The following is a 12,639-nucleotide window of genomic DNA, read 5'->3' as shown; positions in this document are numbered from 1 at the left end:
TGGTTTCAATCTTACAAATGTTGAAACGCAGGCTCAAACTGCTTTTGTTGGCTTGTCAGCTTTCTCGTCTGTAACTCCACCACCACCCCCTCCACCACCTGATATGACAGTCAGGTAATACACATGTAATGTGAACGTAATATGACATGTATTGTTGAAACAACAGAATGGTACGAATGACACTTTCAAATTGGAATGTATCAGTGATTTGCAGACGTGTTAACTGCCAACATTTTATCCTGGTGACTGGGCTACAACATTTTTCATTGGAGACAGAACTGACGTGTCAAAATGGGGCAAAAAGCTTGTTTTTGCAAGAGACAACTGGCTTTTTAGTTCCAGTAACCCAATCAAGGTCATTGCTTCTTTATTAGGCATCAGAATCCCAACCTTGTAACTTGAAGTAAAACCTCTCAGTACACATAGCACTATCCATTATATCAGACTAATTGAACTGAACAGCAGTTCCATCAAGTAAAAACTAATTATGAGAATTACAATGATATATAAAGTTAATTAGCTATTGTACAAATCGTGAAATGTGATGTGCAACAAATTGGGAAGTTTATTTGGGTAAACAAATAAACAATATGTGTTCTTTTGTTTGAATAAATTAAAATGTGGGAAGGTTAGTCTACAACAACAGACACTATACTGGATGTAGTAAATACAATTATTTTTTGTCCCTCTTAAATTTTTATTTTTCTAGTTTACCTTCAAATTCTGGCCATTTCTTAGTCAGTATTTTTTTAAGCCAACAGTAGTTAGTGCTCTGACACAGAAGGTGAACCATGGTTTGTTGCAGCAAACGTGCTACCTGCACATAATTATGTTCCCATTTGTTACATAAACAGCACTCTGCTTTATCAGCCATTTCACCGAACTTAATACTTCATTGCTTGTGTGAAAGGAAGCCTTTTCACTGTGTCACATCCTGGGAGGTATTGATTTATCCTAGTTCTAATTGCTATGCAACTGCCAACTGCTTCAGTGTTTGAATTTTGCACTGGAGGATAAAAAGATAGTGGCTCTTGATTTGGGTTTTCTGCCTCTAGGCCGTGAATCTGTTGACATTTTTTGTTTAGTTAACCTTTAAATGCTGTTTTAACCCATAACTCTTCTTTTTCATGTTAATTCAAAGTCTCTCTGACTGGGTGCGAGCTGTTAATGAGAGGTGCAACTATAAAGGCAGTGCTGTCTGGATACAACATGGTCTGTGAATTAACTGTATGAGCAGTGTAGATCCGAATTTGAATTTGAACATTTTGTTAAATTGTTGTTTCAGTCAGACAATTTTCCCCATACGAAACACTGCAAAACATCAGGTTATTATTGCTCCATTTGATGATAGTGTCGACAATACAGTAGTGTCCTCTGTCTGCTCTGCTATCCACGTTTATTTTAGAGTGTACTTGGTCCTGAAAGTAGTTTTTCTGTAAAATAAAATTGAAAATTGAAACATAAAGACACAAAGTTGGAACATAGATTTGGCATATAATACGTATTGTAGAATTGTTGCTATGAAGGCATGAAACTTACAAAATTAAAATATGTTTACGGAAAAGCCAAAATGTTGAGTTGAGACAGTGCCCTAACCTGGCAGATCTTTGCAGTTCTCAGTTGCTCATTGCATCCTCATTTGCTTAATATCATAATCTTTGTTCTGTGTGTTGTGGGCGTCTAATTGAATTGCTTTGATGTGTTTATGTATCTTTCAAGTGGGAGAGAGGAGCGAGACCTGCAGTTATTACTGAAGTGTTTTATTGTGGGAGAGGACACTAATTGCTAACTAAGAGCCAGTTAGTGTTGGCACTAATTGTGAACAACAGAAGAGCTAACTGGGGAATAGAAAAGTAGGTTAAATCAGAACATAAATTGACTGAAGATAAATATGAGTCAGTTGCACAGGGCCTGGTTGGGTTGATTTCAGAAACCTAAAATACAACAGCTACACAGCGTGATTTGAAATTGAAGAAAAGGTTTTAATGGAAAACTCTGGACACTAAAGTGTAAACATACTGTACGTTCAGTGAATCAGGTAAGAAGAGTGACTCCCTCAGTTAAACAGAGAGCCTGAACTGACCATTCAGTAAAGAAGAGGGAAATACAATGACATAGAGGACGAGGAGGGAATAACTGAGAGTGACAGAAAAATGTGACAGAGGTCAATGTATAATGTGTGTTGTACCTGTTTGTTTGCTGTTTTGTTAGTCAAAGTCTAATGAAAAAAGTTTCACAGACAAGAGGACATGATAGTGAGATGCTGGTAGAAAGTTTAAAGTCTCAAAGAACCACATTAGCGATCATTTGTGCTGCGTTGGTGCTATATAAGACCAATTTTACCTTCAGATCAGGGCGATAGACTTCAGAGTTAATTCATTAATGGTTGATTGCCTTTTCAAGCACTTCCATATTATTACGTTACCAAGTCATAAACAGTATATCAGAGCTTTCAGAAAATCTGTACTCTCTGATATCTGAGTTTCCCAGTCATAACCCTGATTTAGATGTAAGTCTGAAAATTGGTCACAGGCCACAGGTTGTCATTTGTCCCATTGATTGATTTTTCAAATGCCAAGAATGCAGGTCTAATCTTATATGAGCGAGTGAGAGGGTTGATGAAGGGGAGGTGAAAGGAACAGATGAGAAAAAAAAAAGGGAGGAGAGTTGATGTGCTGCTGACAGCAAGGGACCCTTTAGCTGTGACATTGATGGACAATGAATGAAAACCCTTTTCCCTGAAGTATTTTGGTTTAGTTTCCATAAGATTTGTCCTCTAACCTGAAAGAACTGAAACCAACACCCAGTTCTTTGCACGGTTGTTGATGCAAGAGGATGTCGGACTGGCACAACTACCCAGTCGAAGGTGGTGATGCTGGAGCATTTGAGTGGCTCAGGTAAGGCCTGCATCTTTTTTCTGATATTGGCAATCAAGGGATGTGTCATATGTTGGAACTTGTTAGTAGTGGTTATATCTGGAAGGTTGAGTAGTTACTGAATCTCCTAGACCTAACAACAAATAATGGTGGCAGGTCAACATGCACTGTGACAGAAGGTCAGAACACTTGTTGGACATTGTTTTCCTATGCAGAGACACTGTGGCTGTACTACCTCCGCCACTGACTTTTCAATGCACAATCAATGATATACAGCCTATGATCTATGAGATACCATGATCTTTGAAGACCGACTGTAATATTTGCTCAATTTTGCTAATCCGTCTTAGATTTAAGGTTGTTCCTGGCTAATGCCTTGTCCCAGGAAAATGAAATAAACAAGTAGGACACTGGTTAGTTAAGCAATGGGAAATCAGAGACTGTTACATCTTTACAGAGACCTGTCTCCACCACAAAATCCTGCATCAAGCTGTTGCACTGGATGGGCAGACATTGTTCTGAGCTGACAGAGTGCAGGAACACTGCAGGACATGGAGAGGTGGATTTTGTGTTTATATTATTGATGCTTGGTGCTCACATTCAGTCAAAGTTGATGGACAGGGCTTCCCAGATATCAAGATTTTAATATGCCATAGTAGCAACACCATCTTGTTACTGCTGTTTACATTCACCCTGACGCAAATTCAGTAAACTTGTTCATGCTATGTTCTATCTATGTCAAAAACTTTCATTTCGTAATGCAACCCTGTGTTGTACAATGACACACAAATCATCTTGAACCTTAAACTTTTGTGACTACTCAAATGGTGAACAGTGGTGCTCTACTCCAACCCACCCCCACACTGTAGTGAACACTGCTAATGTGGCTGATTATGACAAGACGGCCAAAGGCATGAACTGACAATGAAGATGAATCCTTTGTAGAATATGTAATTTGGGAGGACATGCAGGTTCAGCCTGCTGACCTTCAGCCGCTTTTAAGACAGGCTGCATCCTTCACAAGAGGAGGAGCCTGATGTAGGTCACAGCTGCAGACATTCAGTATAAGAGCAGTCCTTATCATGATATGTGTCTCTTTCTCCCTGCAGCTTTGCTTCACTCTTCAGGTTTTCTTTAGCAGCGAGAAAGGGGCTCCCAAGTGTTTTTGTCCCTGGGGCTTCTGGAAGCTAATTCGGTGTTGACATGCTAGCTGGAAAATACAGACTCTCTCTAGCAACAACTCGAATGCTTAGCAACTCATTCATCTTTGTTTTCCTTGAATACATTAATGAAGCAGTCCATCATTTTGGAAAAAAAAACAAACAACAAAACAGTGCCTCTATCCCCAAACCTTCACCTCACTTAACAGAGAATTCATGACTGTTGGCACCTTGGCCTCAGCCTGAGCTGGCAGTGCAGAGGTGTTGGAGAAGCATCATTAGCATTGACATTAGCAGCTGCCACCTCACAGCCTCTGAACTAAAAAGACGGGGAGGGTTCAAAGCCTCTGCCTCCATAAACAAATCTTTGGGAAGCGGGGGGAGTTGTAGAGAATATTTTAGAGAGATTAGGCGAAGGAGAAAAAGGGCAAAAGCCTCAAAACAAAAAAGAAATCCCATTGGCAGCACAGGGGAGTGGCTGTGTTGCTTTTGTGTCTCACATCCACTTATCCTTCCTTTTCCCTCTCTTTCTTTTACACCACTACCCGTTTGACTAATCATTGTTTTCATTTTTAAGAATTTCACTAGACACTTGAGACACTAAAACAACAACAGCTTTTATCAAAATGAAAGAGTAAATTCATCCAACAACCTTATGCATTTTTAAAGACATAGTCAAGTCAAATCAGACAGCACACATGTATTTTCCATTTCCAGTATCCATAAAAGAAAACGATCTGTTCTTTTTAATGTTGTTCCTGATAATAACCTCCTCCTATCCACTACAGTGTAGTTCTTGCATGCTACATTGATGCTATTGATCTTGTTGCTTGCCAGCATCAAGGCAAAAAAAGCTGGCTAAATACAAGGATGGGTTTCAAACACTTCTTCTAACATAGATGAGGAGTCCAAGGTGTCTCCCAGTCATTCCATTGTACTTCTTTCGTCCTTAGGATCCTCATTAGCTTCTATAAAGTGATGGCTAATCTTTCTAAGGTTCTTATAAAGTAACAAGAAACAACAAACATTGAAACATTAACAAGACAAGAAAATGTAATTAAGACATGCACAAAGATCAGAAAATAAATGAAATATGTTATACTGGCAGCCCATACATCACATATTTGATGACATCACACACATAGAAAATCGTTTTTTGGGGGGTGCTGATCATGAACCGCAACATCAAATCTGCATCTCTCTGTCTGTTTCTTTTTTATCTCCAACACTCTAATTGGTTTTAATAGAGGTGATAGCCTCAAAAAGGTCACAGCCTTAAGCCTGATTTATGGTAGGTGCACTTTTGATGAGTGTTGCTCCACAGAGCTGTGTAACGTTTTCAATTTATGCTTTGGTGAAGGGTTTATTATTATCATTAAATGAAAATTAGCTTATTTTTTTGTCTTAAATCACTTGAATTACCTTAATTTAACCTCAATGAATAACTTCAAAAACGGCCAATTCACTTAATATTTATCTAGATGTGATTCATCTGCTTGTGTTTTTGTTTGTAAATGTAAATGTTGGTTTACTATTGTTTAAGAAGTATTTCACCCCAGGAAAGGTGGCCCTGACATAAAACTATGAAGTCTATGTGGTAGAAAGACACACATATTATTGAAATTGGTGATAAATTAACAGAGAAAACAGAGAAAAAGGCCTGTGTTATTCCCTTTTGCTCAAAAGGTAGAAGGTAGAAGTGTTTCAGATGCATCTCTGTACTGCATGCACAGAGAGGAAACTGATATCAATCTTCTAATCCTTCTCTGACTTTGAATGCCAGTAAACAAGCATGTTTTGAAAAATGTCAGTGTTCCTTTCAAAGTAGCTGAATATGCAGCCCATATGGACAGTGGTGAGAGGTTGTATGTGCCTGCATGAAGCCACAGCAGCTGTGAGAAGAAAGTGGGATTAACAAAGCTGATTTAAAAGGATTAGAGGGTCCAACAGAAACCAGAGAACCACCAGGACACCTTCTGATCCACACGAGCATGCGCATACACACACACACACACAAAAGATAAGTATCCCATAATCCTTTTCAAGTGCATTGTCACAAATTGTTTACCCCCCCCATATTCATTGCGATCCAATCCATAAAAGCCAGCACAGTGGACAGATATGAAAGCAAAGGAAGAAGAAGTCAACATACATGGAGAGAGTCTGAGAGATTACTGTGGAGAACAAAAACAAAAATCAATGTGACCTGAAATGGTGAAGATGATCACAGACAGAACAAATGCTGCTAATATGGCTCATGACAGTAGAGATGCTCTGAAACTGTCACAGTGTGTTCAACCTCAGTGTAAATGTCTCAAGTTGCATATCTCAAATGTGAAATCACTCTTACAATCGCCAAACCCAAAGTCATGGAATCTTTTCCGGACCCTAGAGCCCTGTTAAAGGAAATTTCCCCGCACTTGGTCTATATATGACCATATACCTTTGTATACTTTTGCTGTGGCACTACACAACTTAATTCAAATGACAGTAAATCTTAATGTGACAGGTTTCATTGATATTCTAAACAATAGTTTGCTTCCAACTTTGTGGAAGGGTTTGTTATGTGGTGGTGGTGAGATCACTCTTAATTAGAAGCAGCCGGATGGAGATGGGTAACTTCCTGAAGGAGCACTTTACTGTTCTCCACACTTTCTTTACAACTGACAAAATCAGAAGCTAGAAAGACTGTGGTAAATGTGAGGGTACCACAGAAGTACATTCACCAGATGATTCTACCAAGCTGGTGATGTTTTCTCCCTTGTCCATGTGTTGGTTTCGCAGCAGGATTACACAAAACTACTGAACAGGTTTCCCTAAAAGTTTTCACTAATGATCTTATGGCTGAATGGGAGCAGACGCCCTGAAGCCAGGCTCCACTTCGTGTAGTGAAGCTACTGTTGTAGTTTTAGTTCCTGGTCTCCTGAGGTTTTAGTTTACATTGGCAGGGGAACTCACTTGGTAACAGTGGGTAAATAAAAAAAGCAACGAACTGCAACAACAGACTAGGGGTTTCACCAACTGGTCAACTAGTCCACAGGGTTAGCACAGAGCTGCAGCACTGGAGGAAATAAGAAAACTGATGCAGTTTTTGAGCATGAAAGCATGTAAACCTATTCAAGTAGTAACCCAAAATAAAGGTATGCACGTGTAAATGAGCATATCCTTAAACTTCTGGTGCAGACTCCAAAACTCAGATTGCTGTTTAAGGTGGAGATAGCTTTTTGTATTTCACCTGATTTTACCATCAGTCTGAATCTCAGTTGTACTCAGGCAGTACACTGTGGTATTATGAGATAGGACGGGCCAGGGCTACCTGGTTAGCATGCTAGAGACAGCTAGATGTCTTTGACATAACATCAACATTATTGCTTCTTCACACTATGGTGATAACGTTTTTAAAAATGGTTTAAACTAAATAATGCTGGAAAATGTAATGTAAAAGTTTTTAGTTGTAAAAACCTAAGCACACTTGTGGCAGCTGGTGAATATTTAATTCGGCAGAGCTACAGACACCGAGGGCTTCTGCTTACACATTAACTACATTGTTTTCGAGCTCTGTGCCAAAGCTCCAACAACAGGAAACTGCTAAATTTAAATTGTATCAGAAAAGCAAACACTTTCCATCCCGCAACACAGAGTGGCTCCTCATTAAAATTGAAAATTATTCGTATTGGTGCTGATCATTCTATTATGTTGAATAGTGAATAACATTTGTTCTGTTGTCAAAAAAAGAAGAAGACATCCTTGAGAATTGGAAACCTAATGAGTCAAAGCCACAGATGATTTTCATTGTCTAGACTGCAGGATTTGATTTAAACCTCACCTGACTGAACCCTGCTACCTGCAGCTTATAGTATAGTCATACCTTAAATCATTCAGAAAACTCCCTACTGAATTGTGTATTCAGAAACACACTCACTGACTCTCCTCATTGGCTAACTGCTGCTTGACAACCAGGGGAGACCCGGGGGAAAATCTTCTCATTGCCATGGCTACAGGGACCGGGGATGACGGCACCAGCATTAATTATTTTAGCATGGGAAGCGACTGAGGTGGGTCGGGAGTGTAGTGTCAATAGTAATTAACCACTGCCTGCTCTCACGTGTCACTTCCTGTGCCCGGGGTGTGCAAGCAGGAGGTTGTGATGTTCTCCTCTAATTACTGCATGTTCTGTCTCTCTCTCTCGTCTTTGCGCTCATTAGTTTGATTGCTCGACTGAAATGATCATCAGTTTAGTTGATTGAACGGTTTTAGATGTCAGTTTTTGCCGGTTTGATTGGGTTTTTTATCTATTTTTTTCCTATAATTCATTACCTTTGCGGTTTGTTCTGATGAGGAAGTGTTAGCATTTCAGTCCTTTTGCACCTGCAGAGAGGGCCTTGAGCGTGATTTCACATCACTCATGGATAATTGTGTGGTACCATTGTTGTGCCCAACTAAAATTAGGGAGCTGGCTGCACATCACGCATCCATGGTCATTACTGCATTTTTGTGAGAGTGTGTCTCTGTGTGTTTGGAACCGGTGAACACAAACAAACAACAAACAAACAAACAAAAAAAAGATCCAACAGCCAAAACCATGTAAAAAGTGTGCTTGCTTTGTACAGGTTTTGTCATTAAATTCACACTACTTTAATTACTTTGCTTAGCTCGATTAGCTTAACTTAGCATACAGAGGGAAACAGATGGCCTGGCCAGCAGGGGCAATTCTTATACACTACTTTAACTTCTTCGCTTAGCTCGATTAGCTTAGCTTAGCATAAAGGGAGAAACAGGTGGCCTGGCCAGCAGGGGCAATTCTAAGATCAGAACCTTATGGGGGCACAGCAAATCAGTAAGAAAATTTCAGATTGTTTTGTGTTAATTTCTTTTAAGAGAGTCACTTCTGACAGATAATAATTTTAGAGCACACGTAAAATAGCTCCCTCAAACCATACAAAACAATTAAGCAAGCAGCAAGTATAGCAATGACATATACGTCACCAAAAACCAGCACTGCAACAGACCAGGCACATTTCAGTTTTGGATGGGCCAAAGTAATTTTGGCAGGTCCTTTTCAGACGTTGTTTGCTTCCTTTGACAGATTCCAGTCTCACTAAAACAGAAATGACTGATTTACACCTGGAAGGCGACAACCACACCTTGACTCTGACACTCTTTAGCTCTTTCTCTCTTTCTCAAACATGTTTTTGATGCCGAGATAGTTTATTATTTCCCCTTGATAGTTTCTAGGCTATTTATAACAAGCAGCACATGCCGGTATTGCTCATATCATCAATCCAGTTTATTTTTTGCTGTTGATTGTGAAGACCAATACAACCATTTCTTTAGAACATGTACATTTGAATTATTATATTTAAGGAAATGTCATTTTGTTCTTTCCAGTCTGAATAGGAAATTAATTTGCAGCTATGAAAATGTGTGTTTGTGCTACGATGCTGGGTAAAGGTGAAATGGCCTGTTTTGATTGGTAATTGTTTCATTATTTTATTCACATTAATTTGTTTATGAATCTGACACCAAAAAACAAATGCCGATTTGTTGATGAAGGTTCTCAGTCATCCAGGTCATAGTAAATCTAAGTGCTGTATCGTAGGCAACTGGTCTTGTTTTAGTTTCTTGAAGACGTTTCACTTCAAATCCAAGAGACTTCTTCAGTTCTAACTAACTGGAGGGGAGTTGCAGAGTCTGCTGAGACTCTGCTGTTCACTCACATCTGAAGAAGAAAAATCATTCCTTTGAGGACAACAATGTAAACATCTTGGCCAGAGAAGACAGATGGTTTGAAAGAGGAGTAAAAGATTCTATCTATGTCAAACTGGAACGACCGTCTTTGAACAGAGGAGGTGGCCTAAGACATTACTTATCACCCACCTACAATGCAGTACTGAGTTCTCTCCCCAGACAGCTTAACAAGCATTCACACCTGGGCTCACCTAGCCCCAGCAACCCACATGAAGGCCGGTTGGGTCAACGACCCACAAGTGGCCCAGACGACTCTAAAACTCAGAGTAAGTAAGAAAATATATTTAATGCTATCTTCCCCCTGAAATCTGCAGTAAGCATTATTTTCTTACTAAAATGACTGTTAAATATCTCTTTATTCCAAAAGCAATCACTGTTATAGCGTGTAAGCCATGTATCTTCTCCCCCTGCTCATACAGTAAGAGAGAAAATAAATTCTCTGGTATCCCTGCCCACGTTATCCAATCAGGACAGAGAACTCTATAAAGAGGCGGGCTGTCGGGGGGGAATGCGCAGAGAGCAGTGACTTCAATGTGACTTCAGTTTTGATGGATGTTAGCAATCAAAACAAACTGTCATTTCATATCAAATCAAGCAAGCAAAGCAGAATTGGTGTGTTTGTGGGGTGTGTGTCCCACAGTCCCAGTGTTCAATCCGCTAGGTAAAGACTTGTTTTCCCCACAGTCCCAAAACGGATCATATTCAATCCAGTTCTCAACCACAAGAAAGACAACTCAGAGGTCCAGAGCTCAGAGATGAAATTTAGGTATGCTTGAGCACCACTGACAAGACTCTATAATCGCCTGTGTTGGCAAGTTTTAAAACTTCAAAAGTGGGAGGAAATTTAGGGAGTTAGTGCAGCTAGTGAGCACTCTAAAATAATCTCACACAATCAGGGAGTGTGTCTTTAAAATTTAATGATGGGCAATGACTCATCTATATGCGTGTGTGTAAAAAAAACGGGTATGTGTGTGTCTGCAAGTGCATATACCCATCCATTTAAATGAAGCCATAGTATATTTTTAGATCTGATGTGATATGGTGTGATGACACTGGCATTTAAATTTTTTTGTGCTCATTTTTCCTGTTAAACAATGAGATCATTCCTCTAACAGAGAAGTCTTGCTCCACTCCAACATGTTTTATTCAGAGATGACATCATGTTACTGGAAGACTTTGCTTCCCGCTTCAATGAAGGTCATGTGAAGCAGAAACCAGGCTGAGTGCAGAGAGTGTGTGGTTGTGAAACACAGCCATATTTTATCTTCCAATCCTCTAAACTGCAGTTTTCTAGTTTGTGCTTCTGGTGATTTTCTCCAAACTTCTGTGAACCAGAAACCTTATTGCCCATACTGTATCCACCCACCCACCCACACACACACACACACACACACACACACACACACACACACACACACACACACACACACAAACTCACAACAGTTATGAGCTTGGATCCACACAGATAGACACCATGTGAATACACATACCCAGTTGCCCCTCTGAAACACTCACTGTGCAGTCTGAAAGTTCTCAAACTGCTTTCCGCCTCCTCACCTCCTGTCTCCATGTATCCCTCCATCTTCCCATCTTTCAATCCACCCATCCCTCATCTGTCCCTCTTTTTCTCCAAAACCCTCATCTCCCACTTTGTGAGGTTTATTATTTTTAGATTGGCTCCACTGTTTTACAATCCGAAACTACAGATAAGAAAATGTTTAATTGTTATGTTACTTGTTACTCTGTGTTATTTGATTTATTCATCTTACAAGGTCTTAGTGCTTCCATTGGTTCTTATAATATGTGGCATATATTGACGACCGAAAGAGGAAGTTTCCAATCTGCAAGCATGTATTATATTATTTAGAAATCAAATGACTCCATTTTAAGTAGGGGCCAGTTTTCTTTTCACACACAAGAATGAATTAGTAATCAGTTAAAGAGCACCAATTATCCTCTTTCCTCCAATTCCACAAACTCTTGGCTTGCTCATCACCCTTTTTGGCCTTTCCAATGGTGACGCCCCCACTGCTTGACCATGCAGCCAACAGGCATTTAGGGGTGGGAGCTTTTGTTTTTCACTTTTTACTCAGAGCTAAGCCAAGCTCCAGAATGAACTCTGAACTGACAAGAAAGACTGCAAAGATCTCTAAAAGCCACAAGCAAAGCCTACCGTTTGATAAATAATCAATAATTTTGTAATCCTCTTAATTTTATGTAGTTAATAGTGTATAACTGTAACATCCTTAACTGTAAAACTAAGAGGAAAATACTGAGGCTTTGAGTAGTAATAAATGTTATTGGCAGCTTAATTGGTTGTTTGCACTCACCGGTGGAAATGGTAAAAGGTGGCATAACAGATGGAACACTGCTGATGATATCAGAGTCAATGTTGATGAAAATTTAATTAAATTTCAGTTCATGTAAATTTTATCTTGGTAGATGATTATCTGCTGAACACTCAACTATTAGCTGTATAATTCACTGTAAATCAAAGATGAAATGTTAGAATGCCTTAAAAAAAACAAAGCTCATATAGTTTATAATTTATTTTTTCTGAAACCAACAGTCGTTCTCATCCTCTGAACTGTCCGCCAACACACTGAGGTGTTTAGATCAGAACACCAAGCAGAGTCCACGTGGACTTTCCTTATCTTTCCTCTCAGCTGCTGCTCTTTCTGCTCTGCACCATCTGGCGTTCATTTGAATAAATGCCACAGGTAGTTAGCGTGTATTTTTTATGACTCTGCCTGAAAATCTGCCACTGGTCTTTTGGATTTTGTCTTCATGTGTGAACACTCCAAGGAAGATACTATCAGGACATAAAACGACCATCTGCCACTCCTCCTTAGACG

Source organism: Pagrus major, chromosome 9 (genome assembly GCF_040436345.1).
Source record: "Pagrus major chromosome 9, Pma_NU_1.0".
In the NCBI taxonomy this organism is placed as follows: Eukaryota; Metazoa; Chordata; class Actinopteri; order Spariformes; family Sparidae; genus Pagrus; species Pagrus major.
Note: the sequence above shows the minus strand (reverse complement) of the source record.